General features: G+C 46.8%; 1 protein-coding gene across 5 annotated transcripts in view; it reads right to left on the bottom strand.

Annotated features, from left to right (window-relative positions):
* The window catches only part of Mical2 (microtubule associated monooxygenase, calponin and LIM domain containing 2), a 186,097-nt gene that overhangs the window by 143,055 nt on the left and 21,330 nt on the right, over positions 1-21,712 (bottom strand). The gene's annotated exons all lie outside the window — the stretch shown is intronic.

The following is a 21,712-nucleotide window of genomic DNA, read 5'->3' as shown; positions in this document are numbered from 1 at the left end:
CCAGAAGCACACCATCTGCCTCAGTCAGACAACCAGAAGACAGACTTGCAGGCATTCTCTCTAGCAAAAGGAACCCATTCTGTGCAAGACCAAGCAGGGAGCTGTTTAAACGAGGGTCTGTTGATGTGAAGGAAACACTCAATGGGGCAGTCATTCACATCACTGAATAGCTTGCTTGGGTTTGGGGCATTCTCTCTCTCTCTCTCTCTCTCTCTCTCTCTCTCTCTCTCTCTCTCTCTCCCTTTGCCATTCTAACCTCAAGCATTTCTTAGGAAAAATCATTTCTACTTCAAAGGGATGAAAATGAAGAAAAGCCACTTCCTGAAAGCAAAGCTATTTCTTTTCCTCAGACTGAACGAAGAATACAAGAAGGTCAGTCAGCGTTCGGGGTCTGGGCTGGCCCAGCTGTTGGGGTTCTGAGGAGCCTGGTAATGGGAGACTGGACAATGCCCAGAGTCAAAGGCCCCCAGGCAGCTTCACACTCTCCAGATGGGATCATTTATGGAGGGCACATCTGGATCTGAGGTTGGTTTCAAAATACCCGAAGCAGTCAGGAGGCTGTGTATCTTTCCCCCTGATCCCTGATTCATCTGCAACAGTTTCTGGTGCCTTGGCTAGCATCAGCATTACCCTGGGTGCTGGGAACAGAGGTGGTTGATACAGAGATAGACCCCATCTGGGGAAAAGGACAGAACAGCAGACAGAAGAGCACTTGTAGCATCTGGACAAAGGGTGTGGGGATGCTCAGAGAAGCAGGTGTCTCATTGGGCCTCGAGAAGTCCCCAGGAGATATCAAATTGCTTCTATTATAAGAAGAATGAGGGTTCTAGTACAGATGGGGGAGTGGGCATTATAGGTCATGGAGACACTTCAGAAACATGAGTCTGGAAAGACGGGGTATAGTTACAGGAACAGCAAAGTCAAAGCACTAGCAGTGCAAGCTTTCTGCAAAAATGGTACGTTAGGGGTTCTGAGATACATCATGGAGTGTCCCCTCCAGGCCAAGGCTCATGTGTGAGTCTGTCCTCCCCTACTGCACCCCTGAGAGTGTCCACTGTGCCTGGCACCATGCTCACATGGAGATTAACACCCATGCCTATCCGAGGTCTTACCAGTTTGCATGCATTGACCAGGCCCATCCTTCAGGAGGGCCTACCTGGCTACCCTGATCCATGCCACCCACAAAGATACAGAGGCAGAGAGAGCTGGCGACAGTAGTTCCCCGCCTAGTTTAGAGGGGCCATGAACTCCTTTCCTTGTGCTCCCTCAGCTCCTGTAAGACCCCCGGCACTTGTTTGGCATCTCTGGCATCAACACTGTGGCCTCGCATGTCTCATCTTTCTCTGCATGTCACACTTGCCACCCAGAAAGCACCAACAGAAAGCAGGACTCATCTTGGTCTCTGAGTGTGTGCACATTCCCAGACTATCTATCTTTGGAACCAGAGCAGTGTGCCATTGACTGAGAAGGGAGGAGGGGAGCTGGAAGATAAGCCATGCTCCCAGGATTCTAATGCAACCCCACAATCTCTCCTGAGGATGAGCTGGGGTCACCTTGGAGCTACAGGAGCAAGGATGCACAGCCTCCTCACTGCCGCATGACCTCACACAAGCCACTCAGGCCCAGGAAGTACTGGGCATGTGTGTTCAGGTATGTAACGCATGTAATGCCAACTGCATCCAAACCCACTTTTCACTCCCAGCGTCTTGTCTAGGATCTAAAATTGCATACTGTTGGCAAGTATCAAGCCAGATCTGTCTCCCAGGCGCCAATTTACAAACTGGAAGAACTTGTCTCCTCTCTCCTGAAACCACTTAAATCTTGTACTTCAGTATAGGACAAGCAAAGGAAAGGCGGTGCTGAGGGTCTGGGGGTGTGAGAGTTCCCAGAACTGGCTCTTATCTAGGATGCGATAAGAAATGGGGAGGTAAAGAGCCCATGGAGGAGTTAAGTTTGGCCTTGGACATGAACCTTATTGTACCAGCGTGAACATGCCTCCCCAGATCTAAACAGTCTCCATGTCATAAAAGACTGCATTGCCAAGCCACACCAGTTTAAGATGGCGTCATCACATGGTGGGTAGCCATCTTTGTGGGAACATCAGATCATTTATTGAGTCAGGGAAACCCAGGGAAACCAGGACTTGCTAACTGTGTGATATGAGACAAGTCATCTTAGTTGGTCACCTCAGTTTTCTCATCTGTAAAATGGAGACAATACTCCCCACAACATAGAGTTACAAGATAGAAGAGCAATCAGGTTTGGGAGGTACTTCGTAGTGTTTGCTGGCCTTGTAATTAGCACTAGTCTTTCAATGGCTCAAACATCAAATTAAAAGAAGCACAAGTCATGGCTTAGACTGGGTTCCTAAAGCATTTGCTTAGCATGCCCAGATGCTGGGTTTGAGCCCCAGAACTGACCAAACAAAAACAAAAGCAAAACCAACCCTCCCCCCCAAAACCCAAAAATCCCAAACACTGCTAGACTATTTTCCTATGTCAAGAACTTACATATACCTTAAAACTATAGGACAAAGCACATCCCAGTAATATCAGCTCTTGGGAAGCAGAAGTATATCACATGTGTTAGGCCAGCCTGGGCTACATAGGAAGACCCTGTCTTAGACAAAAACGAACAAAAACTCTAGAGCATCAGTTCAGAAGGTTTAGGATTGATTCTTAGTCATATAGTCCTGAATAAATCACTGAACTTGTGAGTTTTAATTTCTCCATATGTCAAGGGGGAGTCTCCCCCAGGGAGATCTGATAGCAAACTGATAACACTGAGTACATACAAGCAGTGTTGTCCAGGGACACAGTGAGTCTGAACTTAAGTTTCCATTTATTAGAGATTTGGGGGTTCATGACCTTTGGAGAATACTCTTCCCAGCTCCAAATGACAGAGATTCAAACTGTGAACGAAGAGCTGAGCCGAGCACGGCGGCCCAAGCCTGGAAGCCCAGTGCTTTCCTGGTAGAAGCAGAACAGTTAGGCAGGAGTTCAAGATAACCCTCAGCTACCGAGTGAGGGCCAGGTCAGCCTGGGCTCCATGAGACCACAGAGTCTCAAAAACAAGAATACGTCAACAAGAAGCTCCTGGGTAGCTGGTTCTTGGTTGTCTGCCTTTTTAACCACCACCCAGATGTTGCCTCTCTAGAGTTTGAGATGTAATAGAAATAGAACCGACTAGCTAGAAATATGCAGGGTTTTGCATTTTCTGGGAAGAAACACGATGTGATGTGTCGTTTCCAAGAATAGCCTGAAGTAGTTTGGGCTTTGTTGACTGAGTCCCTTATTTGTGGTTTTCCAACTTTCCTGCCTATGTGACTTCATGAGTCACAAAGACATTCCCTTCCCTGCCTCTGACCATCAAAAATGAACACTCAGAGCCCTGGATTGCAGGTGACAGTATAGTGATGGACTCAGCTCACAGCACCTGGGAGACAAGGTCAAGGTTACACAGAGACCCTGAGCACCTTCTCAACAGGTGATGGGGACTCCTGAGCCCAGGTTGACCTGTGTATTTATACCTAGAACTTCACTCCCTATGTGTACTCTGGGCCTCACCAGCTAACTCATGGTCAGTATGATAGTATGACAATGTCTTAGGGGAAAAGACGGGGCTCCTGAAAACTTATGGAGGCCTGCGGAGGGACATGGGTAGCTGTGTCCAGGAGATACACTCAACCCTGTACTGTACCCTTGGGCCCCACACATGAGATCTGTTTCAAGGTCACTGCAACCTAAGAACAAAACCCTTGAGTCGTTTTCATGCCAACCTGCCCTCCTCATCTCTCAGTTCTGCTACAGCAAGGAGTCGGGCGGGTACAGGGGGGTCTCAGCAATGACAAGGATGTAGTCCTATAATCAGTGTAGACAGGAAAAGACCACCAACCCATTCACATCCTATACTGTAGAAAATCAGCCTCAGCTACCTGAATCTCTAAGCTGAAGCCAAAGTCAGCCAGGGAAACACTTCCCTCTGGGCTAGGCTTCTGTAGAGCCCAACAAGGATAGAAAGCCCTAGTCCGCAGTTTACCTGAAACCTTAACTTCCTGTCTGGCCCTCCATCTCTTGGGGTACTATGCTGCCAACATGAACCAAGAGCAACTCCAAGCCAGACCTGGTAGCACAGGCCTATAAGCCTAGCTACTCAAGAAGCTAAGGCAGGAGGGTGGCAGTTTTGAAGTCCATCTGAGCTATAGAGTTAGTTCCTGGCCAGCTTGGGCAGTTTAGTAAGACCCTGTCTTTGGGTGAAAGGAGGACTGGGGAGCTAGCTCAGTGAAAGAATTTTCTAGCATGAGGGAGAGTCTGGGTTCAGCTCCAGTTCAGGAGGGAAAAACAGAACAGAGATAGACAGGGAGCGAAGGGCTATCTGTCTCCATGTCTGTGCTCTGTGTCCATCAGGCACTCCCCGTCTTAGTCACTTCCACAGGAGGATGTGCATCGCCTCCTAGGCCTCCTTCCTGCACCCTGGCCTCAGAGATCTCAGTCCGCCCCAGAGAGAGGCACTGTCCAGTCAAAGCTCTCTTTGCTCCCTGATCTCCACCTAGAGCTCACTCACAGGAGGCCGAAGCCCTTAACTACTAACCCTGCCAGGAACCTCTCTAGGAAGAGATCATGGGAAAGACACCCAGGGATGTGCTGTGACATTACCAACCAGACCCCCAGCTGCAATGGGGCTGGGGTAACTGATCACCCCTTGCCCTAGGTGAGCATCGGAGGATGGAAGTCCTGCCCTTCCCTTCCCACTCCTGCCCCATGATTTCTGACACTTACTTGTTTTGGATCCTGCAGCCCCCTTCCTCCCTCTTCTTCCTCAGTGGTGCCTGTGGTCAGGTCTGAAGTAGCCTCACACTTTACTACTCCCTGGCCTCCACCCACTACTCTCTTGAGCCACACACGAGGCCAGGCACCAGGATGATCCATGGAGTCAGTCCCCAGTCCACACTCTCCAGGGTCTTACTACCTATGCCCTGAATCAGGAAATAACTACACACCAGGAGTTGGCAAGAAGAGGGAACAACTAGCCAGAATTGTCTGAGGTCACTGCCTGCCAGGTACCTTCATCCAGGAGTCCTAGCAATAAGCCTGTATGTTGTATTCTCTGTATATTCTCTCTCTCTCTCTCTCTCTCTCTCTCTCTCTCTCTCTCTCTCTCTCTCTCTCAAAAATGAACTCCTTTCAAACATGTCCATGTCTGTATAATGTAACTATAACTTTGTCATTTGTGGTAGCTATTTAACATGTGTTTGTGGATCTGTGGATCTGTGGGAGTGTGTGCATCTATGGGCATTCACATGCATGTATGTGTGCGTGGGTGTGGGTGTGCGTGTGTGTGTGTGTGTATGGTACATGTATATGTTTAATTTTTTCCACAAAAATTTCTGAAAACACCCCCCATCTCCAGTCAGTACTGCTAAACCTCTTTTTAGGGCCTCCTAAGAAAATCCCCAAGTGAGGAGGATTAAGCTTCAATCATTGCCTGCCTCTTGGCCTCAGCCCTGCTGGGGTGCTTAATGCTACCCAAACCCTTTCACACCCATATCCTCAGTCAACTGCCTGTGGTTGAAAGGGAAAATGGAGGTTCCAGGCTAAGTAGCCCCATCAGAGCCACATGGGCAGATACAGAACAGGCTGTGAGGCTGTGAGGCTGTGAGGGGAGCCCAGCCCTGTTCATCTGTCACCCGCACTCTCGGCCACCATGGATGAGTGCCATGTAACAGAAATAGCATGTGTACTTGCTCATGTCTTTCCAACCAGCCCCTAATTACACTGGTTAAATTGTGTAGCCCATGATGTTCTTGGGCATGGCTTCCCAAGTTATAGCATCCTGAACAAGGAAGGATTAGTGAGTCTATCTAGTTCCCAAATCTTCTACCTAACACACGCACAGCTTAAGTAACTCCTTCCTGTTGACATGCCCTAAATCCAGAAATATCTTTCCCTGGCTTGTTGTATTTAGCATAAGGGGTGGCCTTCTGCACCTTGCTTCCCCAGCTATGCTCAGCACTGGGTATTTATCCGGTCTCAGCCATCAGTGCCCACCTGGATCAAAGCCTCAGCTGTTTCCTCCAGTAAAGAAACTGCAGTCCTGCAAGAAGCCCTGCTTGTGAAAGGACTATCGAGGCTCAAAAACCAATAAGTAAGTTCCCTCCCAGCATGTCTACTTCCTGGACCGCAGAGCCCCTGAGACCAGTGTAGCAGAAGCCCTTCCAAAGAGTCACATCCTTGGCCAGGCATGGTAGTTCATACCTGCAATGATTATACTCCAAAGGCTTAGAGAGGAAGTTGCCACAAGTTCAAAGCCAGCCTTAGCTACATAGGGAGTTCTAGAACAGACGGGGCTATATATAAGGAGACACTTTCTCAAATAATCTAAAAACTAACAATAACATCAACAACAATAAAAACCTAAAGGGTCATGTCCTTCCATGGGCGTATGGAATTCATTCTCATTCATAAGACAGTGTGGGCTCTACCACATGCCAGACTTTGTCACTCTTGGGTGGGCAGCAGCCCTGAGCACACCTTCAAGCTGTAACTCTTGTCCTCCTAGCCCCCTCTCCTCCAGACACATTTCACCCCAGGGGCTTCCCCAAATGGGTTGGGACCCTCCCACAGAGCTTCCACAGTACCCCATATCCATCTTGACTACAGTGAGTTCCATATTGACATGTTTTACTCCCTGCTTCCAGCACCCAGCACAAGGCTGTCTCTACACTGTTTGTGGCACCGGAAAGAAAGAGTGAGTGTCCACTTTCTGAGAAGATGACTGTTGGCATTTAATGAGCATCAGTGGAGTCACAGGCAATGTGCTAGCAGCTTCAATGTGTATTGGAGTAGTTAATTATTGTAACAAACTATGGCATTGTTAGATACTCAAGCCCATTTTTCAAAGGATTGAAAGTCAGCAGCTTACCAGAGGTCACAGGCCCTAGTCGGCAAGTTTTCATAGGAGGCCCCATAGCCAAGTTCAAAAGCATCTTCTTAGGTACCATTCCTATAATGCTCCTACACAGAGCATGTAGAGCCACAGGTACACAGACTACCTTGCCCATCAAGTCAAAAACTGGCTTTCCTGTAGACCTAGGATGCATGATGTTCCATAATCTCCCCCCCCACACACACACATCCTTTCTTCATCAGCTCTAGTATGCCAGGATCTGGAGTAAGGAGATCTTAATGAAGAATCAAAAGAGAACAGTGACTAACACATCCACAAACGTTCAGTTGAGGAATGACAGTTTAGTGATGGTGGGCATGGCAGAGATAAGCTAGCTGAGCTCCAGCCTGGTGGCTCCTTCTTCCTGGGCTGCTCCTTGCAGTTATGAGAATGGTGGTGACCAGGTACATCCTTAAGGAGCATGAGCAGAGGGACTTTCAGCACTTTGAGGACTGACCCATAAATGCCCCCACTTTATCCCAAGATCCTATTTGCTTTTATTTCTTTCCCAGAACACCACGGTCCTGGGAACTACATGGTAAGGTAGTTTAAAGCCACAGAGAGAAAGAAGTCAGCTCCTTTTGCGTGTCCACTTGGAAAACAAAAAACCTTTATGACCAGAATATGTTTTAGTCTTCACATGTATAAAAACAAACAAGCAAACAAGCCAAACTTGTAATTTTGAAGCCATTGAACATAGGAGTTTGTCTACCAGGCAGAAAATAATACCTTAATAAATACAGTAGGTATCAGTGGGCATGTTACATTTGGCCAGTGTCACAAGCAAGCATTCCCTCCAACAAGAATGCTGATCACGTGGGAACCTACACCCCTCTTATGCCACCATGTGTTGGCATGCTTTGAATCTGAAATGTTCCCACTGGCTTGTGGCTTGAGTGCTTGTTCCTTGAGTGTGCTATTTTAGGATTCTGCAGAACACTGAAGAGCTGGGGGCCTGACTGATAGAATTAAGTCACTAAGAGTGACTTATTCCCAGACTGGTTATTCCCAGACTGTGATCCTGCTCTTTCTGCTTCCTTGTCCCCTATGACATGAACGCCACTGCTGCATGTTCTTACCACCACAGACTAAATCTTTCATCCCCACTCTGTCTTTCCACTTCTCAAGTATAAGCTATGATAAAAACCTTTTGAGGAGGCTGGGAAGATGGCACAGCAGTTAATAACACTGAATGTTCTTCCAGAGGACCTGGGTTCAATTACCAGCACCTACATGTCAGCTCCCAACTCCAAGATCTGACACCTTCACATGTGAAGCACGCAAAACCAAAACAAAAACTACCAATGCATATATAAATAAAAATAAATTATTTTTTTTAAAAAAAAACCTTTGAGATCATGAGACAAAAATGAATTGTTTTTGCTAGGTACTTTTTGCCACAGAGATATTAAAATAGATAATTTGCCTATAAACCACAATTATAATCCACATGGAAAAATATCCCTGAAAGTGCAGTAGTGACACTCCTATCCTGACACTAACCAACGGCTCTCTAATGAGACGTAATGCCAGTTCAATATGAAGGAAATTATGCCCGGTAGTAGAAATCTAGCCAACCATCTGGGGCTAGTGAGAACATGGCTCTTAGGAGGAACCAATCACCACCACTTCACTTAATCAACATAATTCCTAGCTACATTCTAAAACGTATCCTTATATCCACAGATAAGTACCGTTCTCACTCCTCATCAAAGAGGCGTCTCTTTGCAACAGACAGAGACCATCCCAGGAAACCACAACAAGTCAAAATGCAGAGATCAACTGATTATGGGCTGCCTAGCCATGATGGATACATCTCAACACAACTCTTGCACCTAAGGTTCAGGGAGCATCTTGGAAAATGGGGGGGGAGAGGGAATGGGGGGTCAGAGAGAGATTGTAAGGGCCAGAGGACCAAGAAGTGGGCTATGAGACTGTGTCTATTAGAAATGACAGGGAAGCTACAGTCATGATACCACAATATGTCTGCCTAAACAAGGCCTGAACACTGACACCACCAATAGACATGCGGCTATGGAAGGAGGAAATTTCACAGGATCTTACCCTGACACATAAGAACTGCAGGCAGCTAATGACTGGGGAGAGAGGAGGAATTAGTATTCTCCAGGGATCAGCCCCTAACTGCTTCTCTGATAACAAGTGGCCAGCCCTGAAATCATTGGCACACAAGCAATATCAAATGGGCTCAGGAAGTTGTATTTCTATATTTATGTATATTTGTATGTACAATAATAATCAAGAAAAAGAGACCATCAATTTGAGAGGGAGGAGGGGCATGGAGGGGTTAGTGGGAGGAGGCATGAGAGGAGTTGGAGAGAAGAAAGAAAATATATGTAAATTTTATATATTATATAAATATAATTATAAATATATTTAATATTAAAATTACTGTTAAATATATTATAGATATAAATATATATTTAAACTAAAAGTTATATAATTAGAATATTTTTAAAAGAAAATAACTAATATATAGGTCAAGTTCCAATAACAATCTATTCTGCCATTTTATATCTAACCTTGTATCAGGACCTGATAGCTTGAAAAAGTTGTTTGATCCCCAGAAATAAACCTTTCTAATCTCTCTTAAAAACCCATGTCCTTTTCCCATTTGAAAATGGCATGCAGCAGGGTGCTGAGACAGACAGCCTCAGTCATTCCTTGGGTTTCAATGATCTCCCAACTACTGAAGTCCCAAGGCCCTAAAAGCCTGTGTGACAGATCAAAAGAAATGTGGGTCTCTGAGTCACTCAACTCTCCCTTGAGCAAGTCACAAACAACACTGAATTCCTGTGAAAATTAAGAGACTTCTTGCAGTGTCTGGTTTCCCTGCCATGCCTGGTACATGTCAGTGTAGACACCAGGCCTGGGGGTGGCTCTCCCCTCGAGAGACCAGGCATTTTCTTCAAGGGCATGGGGGACAGCCTTCTGTGGCTGGTGGATACTTTCTATTTAGCTTCTGCCTGGCCCCACTGCAAAGTTACCTCCCTGGTGAATCTTTACATTTGGCTTGCTGAAGTTAGGCCTTGGGAGTGAGAATCCCCATCCTCGGTTTGGAGGTGTGTGGGATGCTGGAGGGGAGGGCCAGGTACCCACACCTGTTTACAGAGTATACAGCACCATGTTTAGAAGTGTCAGGGTGACCAGAGTCAGGCTCCCTCTGCCTATTCACTGATTCTTGGCATCTGATGGTCTGTCCTACCAAGCTCCCTGCATTTAGAAGAACGTGCCTCCTCACTGAATCTCCCTCCAAAGATTCATTGCATGTGTACTGGGTTGCTTTCTGATTTGTGAATTTATCATTATTGAGACACTACTCCAACTATGGCAAAACTCAACCCCTGTTAGATTTAACCTTTCTTTTCCTGGAGAGACCAAGTTATATCCTCCCCTTTCCATTTCATAGCCTCTGTTCTTTTTCACGGTCACTTCCTCATGTCCTCTTACCCCTCCCCCACACATTCTGGTTTCTGCTCGCACTCAATGAACCAGGCCCCCTGTCACCACCCACTCTCTACTTCTAAGGCCACTTATCCAGCCTTATCTTGCTGGTCTGTCTGTGATTTCCATCTTTGGTAAAGTCCTCTCTCTCAACTGCCTTTAAGAGAGAAAGTTCTGACCCTTGCTCTCCAGGACCTCAACCCTGCTATCCTGCCAATGGCTGCATCCCAGTGACTCACTAGTGAGAACTGTCTCCTGCTTGCCCTATAGAAACCTCTAGTGTGGTCTGTTTGCCTCAATTTCACCTGCACCTGTCTCCTGTCTACACTGGACCCTGGTGCTACATCCTTTGAGCCAACGATCTTGGCTCTTTCCCCTCATCCTGCAGAGCTGGCCAGCTGAGTCCTGTTTCTCACTAGAACCCTCAAAGTCCCCTCATCAGTACCTTTTCTGTGTCTAGATTCACCTTCCACCAAGCTCCCAGCCCAGATCTCAAACTGTTGCTGGAGAGATCTAGCAGAAATGTGTAAGACTTAGCCCCGGTACTGTTTGTTACATATTGCAACCCATGATGCTTTGCTGCCTTAGAAGTTTCAGCTGTAAAGATGAACAGGGTGAACACCAATGTCTAGTAGAGCTGAATGAAGCCCACCAGCGTGGTCCAGCTCCTGCCTGTCCCTGTGGTTTCAGCCCTCATCAGTACCCAGCCCCTGTTCCCTGACATAAGGAATCCTCTTGCTCCTATCCTCAGGTCCTACTGGTGCAGCCCCCTCTGTCTGCAGTTCTCACCCCCACTCTTGGTCACTGGGGAAATCCCAGTTGTTATAGCTTAGGTGTAAAATTTCTCCAAAGGCTTATGTTTGAACACTGAGCCTCCTCTGAGTGGTACGGTTTCAGAAGGTTATGGAACCTTTAGGAATTGGGTCTAGCTGAAGAAAGTATGTCATATGGGATGGAAAGAACTTCATTCCTATAGCCTGGCTTCACTTCCTCCTCCATCCCTCTGTTTCCTGGTCCACTGATATGAATAAGCAGCTGCTGTAAGTTTCCATAGCTACAGACACCCAACACCATGCCCCCACCACCACCATGATAGACTGTATTCCCTTGAACACTGAGCCAACATGAATCTCTCTTCCCTTAACTAGCTCCTTATCAGGCATTTGGTCATAGCATTGAGAAAAGCAACTAACTCACCAGCAGAGGCCATGGAGCATCATGGGTTACAGTGTGAACTCTGGAGTCAGGCAGACTGGTGGCAAATCCTAAGTCACCATTTACTAGGATGAGTTGCCTAATCTCTTTGAACCTCAGTTTTCTCATCTATAAAATGGGGATAATAACAGCCCTGCCATGCAGGGCTCAAGGATAAAGCACAATGATGCCTAGCCAGGTGGTATTCTCAGCAGCACTGTTCTTTGAAGACTACTTTGCCCTCCTCTTCCACCTTCCCCATACTGTGCCCTGTGGAGTTTCACAGGGATGTTTCCCACACACAATTGCATTGATCTACTGAGGCCAGAGGCTGCCTGTTTCAGTGCCTGGCATCTGTGCCTCTGGCAGTACTAGATGCTTGATAAAAACTGTAAGGAGAATATCAAACCAGAAGCCTCCCATGACTTTCAGAGTATACGGCAGCTTAGAGAATGATGGGAAAGGAGCTGAGAGTTCCCACATCTTTGGTGTCCCCCACATTCTCCCCAGTACCACTACCATTATGTAGCACCTTCTTCTTTATCAGGCTTGGTTCCTGAAGTCCCTCGGCTCACTCTGCAGCAGCCTAGTCAGCGTTCCCATCAGGCCTTTGCTTGCCTCTCTTTTCCTGCCCCACAGAGTCTATCCATGGCGCTGGTTACAGGTCTACTAGGCACCTTGTGCTGTGGAAGCCACATAGTTAAGAGCTGCAGCAAAGGTGGCCACCGTGATGCATGGCCACAGAGCTGTGGGACAAAGGGCCTGACTCCCAGCCAGCTCTGAGGAGAGGGCTGGAGCGCTCAGAGCGAACATTCCCTGACCTGCTCTCCTTTCTTCCCTCTGCACTCTTCTACCTCCTCAACTCTGTACCAGAGTCACCACAGCTGGTGGTCACCGTGGGCACAGCAGATTCTCCATGGAATAACCCAAAATTAGCATCCGAGGCCACTCCCAAACAGAATCTCAGAGGCCGAGGGTCCTGGAGGTGAAATGCTTTTAACTCTCTAAGGAATTCTGCTGAGCAGCTAGGGTTGAAGGCCAGCAGCCACAGTGAGTTCCACCCATCTCCTTTACTGAGAACCTAGACAGTGCCAGAACCACAGTAGGCTACCAGGCGAACAGGACACACCGTACTCTCTCTTCTGAAGGCCCAGTAGGGCAGGGAAGTACCATACAGGGCAGAGACCAAGCTGCTGGATCTTCCTTTACCCTGGAATTCATGGCACCTCTGAGTGTTCATCATCTTGCCTGGGTAACTCATGTGGAAACACCTTAAAGGAAAGGTAGATTGCCCTTGGTCTCTTTTGTCTTGCCAGAGTGACCACTTCACTTCTGAGTCCCCTGTCGGCACTCTACTGATGTTTGGAATTTGGGTGACTGAGCTCCACGTGCTGTTCTTTTTACGTTTTGTCTCCTAATTCACCCACTGATGAGTGGTCCCATCTTTTTATCGTTGAAATCTCAGTTTCAGGATCATTATTGCTCCCGTAAGTAGCTGACCTGTTCATTGAATGAATGGATATTTCCCATTAAAATCAGGATAGATGATACTATTTCTGTCTCTAAATTTTCTACATTTGGGTTGCACACTCTCCATATCAGCATGATTTTCTGATGTGTGAGTCCAGGGCTTTGCTGCTGACACTATGGTTGATGCAACTAGTGACATAAATAGCACCTTCCTGGATCTTAGCAGTCAGGTGGCCTCTGGGAGCATGCTGCGGCCAGGGGGAAGGGGCAGTACCTGTCTGTTCCTTCTATTCAATGTCTGCCCAGGTAGTCATGTGGCTGGCCACACATTCCCTCTCATCCTTCTATGGGGCCCATGGACATCATCCAGCCTTTGTGAGCAGATGAGGCCATCTGCACACACAAGCAGTCCCTTTCTGAGTCAGAAGGGACTCTTGGGTGGCTTAAAGCCTACTAGCATGTCAGTACATTGGAAGGGCAGAATCTAGGGTATCAGTGTGAAATCCTCTATGCAAGCCAATGGACAGAGTGAGCACCCCATAGGGAGGTTCCTGTGACATGTGTCCAGTAGGGCACCTCGTCCTATGGATTGAAGAAGCAGAAGCAGCTCTCAGAACAGACTCTACCCTGCTGCTGCAGCCAGCTATTCCAGAGCCATGTAACTGCTACTGATGTTTGTTGTAAGCTCTGAAAACAGGTCTGAAGGTGTTGTGGGTCAAAGGTTAGCTGCCCTGCCCTGCTCTGCCCTGCCACTTACTAGAAAACAGCTTTTCATACAACTCTCTTTTCTCCAAAACCAAATGGGCTTCTTCTGAAGTATAGACAGCAGGTAGGCAATGTGGTCTGAACCTGTTCACTTTCTTTATGCTTTTGTTGGAAGGAAGGGAACTGTGCTTGCTGTTCATCCACCCATTCATTCAATCATTCATTTATTCATCTTACCATACATTTATCCATACACTCATTCATTCATTCACTCATTTATTCATTCATCTTTCTAACCATATATTCATCCATATACCCATTCATTCATTCATTCACTCATTCATCCATCTAACCATCCATTCATACATACATCCATTTATTCATCCACATACTCATTAATTCACCCATCTTTCTACTCATCAATTAATTTATACATTCATTCATATGCACATCTATCCATTCTAAAAAACACTAGTGATGATGTGCCGAGTAGTATGCTAACAGTCCCCAGTCACAATCCCAGGAAAGCAAGCCGATCATACACAAACAGATGAGGCAGCTCAGCTCCAAGAAAGTTCTCTTTCCCTTTACCAAGGCTGAGGAGCACCCTGCCTGTGGAAAATGTGCTTGCTGTTGTTAGCAGGCATTATGATCAGGTCTGATCAGGAGAGGGAAGTGGAGAGGGAGAGAGAAAGAGAGACAGACAATGACAGAGAGGGGGGGACAGAGACAAAGTGATAGACAGACAAAGGTAACCGTGACCCACTCCTTTTCTGGACAGGGGAATAGAAGTCACTAAGAATTATTTTCTTCAAAGACTTACAAAGTCAATTAGGTTGTATAAACTAAAGTAGAAAGGCTTTATCATCAGATGGGATAGAATGCCTGCCTGGAATCCACTTATTGTGACCCGAGTCTGGAGGAGATTGCTACCTGAACAGGCTTTTACATCCTCCCATTCCTAAGTACTTGAGTTTGAAAGTCAAGTAGCTACAAGGCTGGTTGCTAAGAGCAACAGACTATGAAGGAGGAGCAAAAACAGTCTTGGGATCCTAACTGACTTTTGGGGGCATTCAGAGGCCACAGCTCCTGAGTTTGGAGATGCTAGGGAAAATGAACCAGACTCAGCAAATATCTTGACATTTGCTGGACTGGAGTAGCTCACAGTGACTCCCAAATTCCACCATAGCCCCAGGGAAAGGGACCACAAAGGTGGAACCAAGGGTGGATTTTCCATGGTAGGAGGAGACATACGCATTTGTTTTGGCTCTGAGAAGGTGCTAACCTGCGTCCTTGGTATTTGGGTTCATGCTCTGAAAGACACATTCACTAAAATAAGCAACAACTGTCAGAAGCAATGCTCGAACCTCAGGCCTATTGAGCTAGGTCTAGCTGTACATGTCCAAGACCCTAAGTTGCAGCAGGAAGAAGGCAAGTCTAAAGACACCTTGAGTTGCCCTGTGAGACTCTGCTTTAAAACCACCAAGGGCAGGAGGTTATATAACTCAGAGGACTTGTATGGCATCTTCAAGGCCTTGGGTTTTGGGGTTCAATTCCAAGAACTGCAAAGAAAGTAAAAACAAACAAAAGTCCAGGAGTGACAATGCATCACTTGAAAGGAAGGCATCAAAGCCTTAGACTCCAAATCATTCCACTAAGGTTCAAATGTCAGTCTCTAAAATTGGTTTCCTGGAAATAGGCCTAGGCAAGATGTTGAGGGGGAGATCCACGCCAGAGGGAAGAATTCTTGGAGGACTCCTTGTCCTCTTTCCTCTTGAAGGATCTAGATTTTTTAAAAAAATTTTTTTAGCTTGTCCTTGTGACTAATAATCTGCTTCCTGGGTAATTTTGCTTTATAAATTATTGTATATTTTTATTGGCCTTTTTGTAAAGAATAGTTTTCTCACCCATGTCCCAGCTCCTGCGGAATGACGCCCTGTCTGGAATGTGGCAGTCCTGGGAGGGATAGTCTGCCATGAACTCACAAGGATGTTTGCTCTCAATTTATTTGGCACAAGAAATCCAAGACATTTTAAATATGAACCTTCAGTGTGGGCTGTCTCACCTCACTGTCCTTCCCTTACCAATAACACCCTCACTGCTGCAAGAGAGCCCGAAAGAAGAAGACGAACACAAACTGCCCGAGGCCCCACTCCAGAGTCTAAATACATGGGACTCCAGATGCATGGAGGAGTCACATCTGGAGGGCTGACACTGGTGTCCAGGGTCTCCCACTGTAGTGTTTTGACAGTCTAGTTCTAAATGGCTCAGCTGACGTTCCACTCCGTGTGCTTTCTGCTGAGGAGAAAACATTCTTACAGCCCTCTTCAGTTCCAAAATCCAGAATGAGCTCCTTCCCACCCTCCCCTTTCCTTGGACAACCCTCTGCCTGCTCTGCCCCACAGTCCCCTATTCATCCTTCAATCCCCTTGGGAGAGAGGGACAGGCAAGGAGCTGCATGTGAACCTAGGGCTCATCCAACAAAAGGAGCACAGCACAGAATCTCCCACTCTCACCCTCTCTCTTCAGTCAGAACTAAAAGGGCAAGCAGAGCCCTCAGACGACTGCTGCCTGGTTCACAGAGGCCATCACAGCAGTGGGGCAGGCACCCACTTCTCACTCTAAGAGTCCTTCCATGAGCCTGTGCAGGCTGCATTCAGTCCTGCCCCAGAACAAGGCTGCCTCACAAACCAAGCAGCTGTTATCCGAATGACAAACCCACAAGAGGCCACCAGGGCTAAAGCTGGGCATTCCCTTCACTTCCTGTCTTCAAAATCGACCTTCCACCCAAGACACACCATAAAACAGACTCGCTGACTCAGCATCGTTAGGTACGGAGTACAAGTCAACAGACCCGAAGCAGTTCCGCCTCTCCACACTGCTGGGCCCAGGCTTTATTAGGGCTCAATAAACAACAAGGTGGGGCCCTACTAACACCTTTGACAGCCAAGTTCAGGGTCAAAGAGACAAGTAGAAGGCACGGAGTATGAACTCATATGAAGAAGGAATGTGGCTTTGGGGGAAAGCCATTTGGGGAGACATGGGGATGTCCCTCCCCTCTCAGTCCTGCCACTAGCTGGTTTCCTGGGATTGTTTCAGTCTTGTCCACAAAAGTGATGGTTGGGTTAGATGATCTGTAAGTTCTTTCTAGCTTAAATACTCTATACAACTGCAAATCTCCAAGTCTTTTCCCTTCCATTAGCTTTCCAGCTAAGTTATGTCCTGTTTTATCAAATGTCCCTACCTTTTACTGCTGTAAAATGTCCCTCCAACCCTTGGCCACAAGGTCTGGTCACTCTGAATGTATTTTTTTTTTTATTGTTTAGTGGTGGTTGTCACAGGGTTTGAATCTAGGACCCATGCCAGTGCTTGGAAAGTACCACGGAGCTATATCCCAGACATCTTCTTACTTTTTATTGAGATATGTTCTCACTAAATTGCCCAGAGTGACTTTGAATTCACTGTAGCCTTATCAGGCTCCTGAGCAGCTGAGATCACAGGCCTGAGCTACCAGGTCCAAGGGGGGCATATTTTAAGAACTTATTTATTAACCTCTATTCAATAACAGCAGAGTCTAGGAACCTGGGACACTGAAAACAACATCTCCTCCCAGTCCCATGCCTGTCTACTGACCAGTATCTCTCCTTAGAGCTCCAGCATCACTTCTCAGTTACAGTCCCCCATGCAGCCCGGCAGGAGGCCAGAGCAGTAACAGGCCGCTCTTATCTGAGCTTAGACATAACTCTGGTGGAGCCAAGAGACATGGCAGAGCTACTTAGGTCAGGAGGGAAGTGCTTACAGAAGTAATCAATCCTCACAGGAGGAAGGGGAAGAGGAAGAGGGGGAAGACGAGAAAGAAGAGGAGGTAGATCGAGAAGACAGTATAAGCGTGAACACTGAGGGGTCACTAAAGCCTAGGATGCTCTTTTAAGATACCCCACACACCCTACATGTCTGTCATTTCCTGTCTAAGAAGTCAAGGCAGAAGAAATAGCCTGACCTGCCCAAAGTCCTGTAACTAAGCTAGGACCAGTGGATCACATGTGTATCTTTGGGTCTCAGCCCACTGTTCTTTCCATTCAACTCTGTTGACCTCAAGAGTCTAACAAGGCCAGCAGATCCGCTACAGATGCTGAGAAATGCAACCCTGGTGCACTCGGGCAGTAAGTGTCCCAGGAGATGATATAACTGCTTCCCTACCTCAAGGATTCCTTCCTGACTCCCTGTGTTTCTCTTTTCTCTTGAAAAATTACATATCAGGCCTTTGACACATACATTTAATTCTGGCACTTAGGAGGCAGATACAGGTGGTTCTCTGTGAGTTTTATGTTAGCCTGGATTATATAGCAAGTTCTATGTCAGCCAGGGCTACATAGTGAGACCCTGTTGCCAACATGTGTGTGTGTGTGTGTATTTGAGAGTGTGTGTGTACATATGTATATATTTACTTAACTCTTTCAGTGTGTATATGCACATGTACATACACCATAGCATATCTGTGAAAAATTGCTTTGCCCTTTGTCAAAGGGCAATTTGTGGGACTCTGTTCTCTCCGATACCACGTGGATCCTGGGGATGAAACACAGACCATCAGGCTTAGTAGCAGCACCTTTGTCTACTGAGCTATCTCACCGTGGCTTTCTTTGTTCATCCTCCAGCACTCATCACAGAATCATGATGAGATCAGAAGTCAGTGAGAAAGAGTTGGGCCTCTTTGTTCCTCCACAGACCCAAATAGATAAGATACCCACACAATCTCTTTTTCTTGGTCTCAAGGTCTAGGAAAAGTGTGTGTGGGGGGGGAAGGGGGTGGGAGGAGGGGATAGCAATGATGGCAAATTAACCTACTACAGATCTGACCTGTTTAGATCAAGAACATCACAAGTGGGCAATTTCGAGGTCAGTTCAAGGTTTAGGGCAACAAACAAAAGGGTACGCCTTTAAAGATCTGCTCAGCAACAGAAGGAGGATGCTCCAGGGAAGAGGCAAGGTCAAGGAATCAATTATTCAGAAACATGACCCAGTTCCTGGGGGTGAGGCTGGGCAGGGAGGGAGCTCACTGGTTACTCCGCTGCAGCAAGAAACTCAAACAGTTTGTGGGTAAATGACTGTTGACTGTTCAAGAAAATCCATTTATGGCTAGATGGCCCTTCCAGACCCTCTAGGATTTAGATATGGGCTAGAGTTCAACAGAGAAGAGAGATCATGGAGTTCTGAGCCTTGGCTCTCAAAGGATGCTGCCTGGGCAGATTGCTGCCTACCTAAAACAAGCTTCCCATCTGGACAATGGGGTTGAATTCACCTGTCTGATGGGGAAGATGGCATGGTCTTTGTAAATGGCAAAGTGCAATGTGAACTAGGAATTTAAGCCATAATCATGTAACACCGCACACTTTCCCGCCCCAAAGAAATGTGTAATCTGGGAATGTTTTGGAAAACGACTCAAGGTACCTATTTGGCCAACATCACATTCTCTGTAATTTGGGCAAATTGTATGTTTCAGCTTGGCATCGGAGACAGAGCTGGCGGGTGGGGTTCACATTAGAACTTGCCTGGCACTGTGTCAAGCCAGGACTGAATGAACGAGCCAGGAGAGACCTGCAATGCAATGTGGGAGGAGAACACATGGTCACTCAGAAACAAAACAAGACAATTCATGGGCTCATGAGAGGAGTGAGCTGGCCAGAAAGGTATACATGCCTCGCCCCACACTTGCTTCAGACAATGCTGGAATTCACCGCTTGCTGCCAACCTTCCTCCATGGACATAGTGTCTGGGTGCTATGTGTCTTCAGGAAAAGTGTGTGTGTGTGTGTGTGTGTGTGTGTAGTGGGAGGTATCTTAGGTTGGCACACAATGGTCAATCTGGACCTCTTTGCCTGGATCTGTGCCTAATACTAGGAAATCAGAACTCTAAAGAAGCTTTGCTTTGAGTCCAATCCACCTATCATATTGTCCCCCTGTGTGTCCTCAGTGCCCACCAAGCCAGCCTCTGAATGTGTCAACATGTCACCAGTGGTCACCCTAGTCTGAACTGGATGGACCCTGCTGTTCTTCCCTGACCTTACCCTCCCTCCTCCTCCAACAGAATTGAGTTCTTACAAGTCCTGGATGTCCCTGTGAGAGAGGCTAGGTCATTTCCCCTGTGCCCCTCCAGCTCAGGGCCCTGGGTGAGTGCCAACAAAGGTAGACACAGGTCTCAAAATGTTCTCAAAGTGGAGTTCACAAAAGAGAGGCAAAGGAAGATAAAGCAGGGAACAGAAAAAAGGTCTTAGTGCTTGTCCGTAGCCGATGGTCCAATTCTCCACTCTACACTGGTTAGTTTTAAAACCTGAAGAAAGTCTTTTCAGGCTGGGCCTCAGTTTTCTAACTTGATAATGAGGGGTTTGTTCTAAATAACCTCTCTCATGATAAAGGTTATTACAGAAACCAGATGAGCCCAGGACACAGAAGGTCAGAGTTCTGGTCTTTATGTGTGTATGACCTGGGGCAAGCACCCTGAAAGCTTGAGATCTATCACATAAGACATGGCCACAAATGAGGGAATATAAAACAACCATCTTTCATATGAAGTACTGTGTGGCAGAGCTTTAGGGTTCATAAGCCCTAAATGAACTCGGGGCTCAGATCCTTGAGTCAATGAGTATCTGCTACCCGCCTTCCCTATGCTGGAGCTGTGTTTGGCTCAGAGAGGAAGGTTAGATGGTGGCTCCTTCCTCAGCCAGTAGGTGAGAGCCAACTACAGACACCATACTGGTATGTCTAAGGAACCCACAAAGCACCATGGAAAGACAGGAATTTTACCAGTCCCTCCTGGGAGGCAAAGAAAGCTTCTTAGAAGAACAGTATGTCTTGGATATGGTAAACTGTTTCAGAACCATGGGAATGGAGCTAGGAGTGAAGGAGGGGCAGAAAATGAGGCAGGACAGTGAGAAGTGGTGTGGGTGGTGAGGGAGAAGGCCCACAAGATGGTCAGTCAGGTATGTCTCCAAGGAGGATCACCCCAGGGCTTTACACTATCTTTATACTAAGTTTGCTTTAGCCTACTGAGAAAGTGCCAGAACTTCTAAGCTCAAGGCAGAATGACATCAAGTCCAACTGGTATAACACTTAACAGGTTTCCAATATATAATCTGTCCCATTGCCTAAGGGGGAAAGGTCCCCAGAGGATAAATCAAAGAGAAAGCCACAGAAGTGAGCCAGCTGAGCGTGGCTGTTTCCTAACTAAATTATTATGTTGGCTTCCAGTGACCACCCACAAGATTTGGTTACATCCTAATTATTGCTGTAGAAATGTTTCCACACCTGCTTGGAAGAAAGAGTGCGGAGTTATAAAATATTTCTAGTGACTTATTTTCACATTCAAAGAAAATCCAAATGTCTCAGAGATTTTACAAAGATGAAATAGACACAGATGTGAAATCTGAGGTCTACAAGACATCTGTCCATGCTTTGGAGAAGCAAAGGACCTGCTACCCCTCCCTCATACATAGATGGCCTTTCTAGCACATGAGAGACATGTTTAGAATATTAGGAGAAAGGATCCCATGTCTAGTTGCTTACACCACTCATGAGAGGAAATTTATTATTTATTGAGAGCTGGCCATACACAGAGTCAGCACTGTCAGGATCAGACATTCTTTATCCCAGCTGCTCCACATAAAGTAGAGGCTGAGGCTTCAGAGTTTGGGTAGTACCTGCCTTGGCCCTACAACATAGCAGGGTTTGAGCCCAGGCTGACATGCTCAACACTTAGGGTCCGTCCATCCAAGCTGAGGTACCTTGAACATAAAAGCCTGATGCAACTATGGTGGCTTGCAATAGTATGTGAGGTTGACAAGTTCTGAGAGCAGTCACCTGATTAGGAATTAACACCCCGTCTCGCATCCCCATTACCATGCCCACAGCCCTCAGGGCCGGTGCCAATTGATAAACAG

Source organism: Grammomys surdaster, unplaced genomic scaffold (assembly GCF_004785775.1).
Source record: "Grammomys surdaster isolate TR1022 unplaced genomic scaffold, NIH_TR_1.0 184, whole genome shotgun sequence".
Lineage (NCBI taxonomy): Eukaryota > Metazoa > Chordata > Mammalia > Rodentia > Muridae > Grammomys > Grammomys surdaster.
Note: the sequence above shows the minus strand (reverse complement) of the source record. Positions and strands in the feature narration are given on the sequence as shown.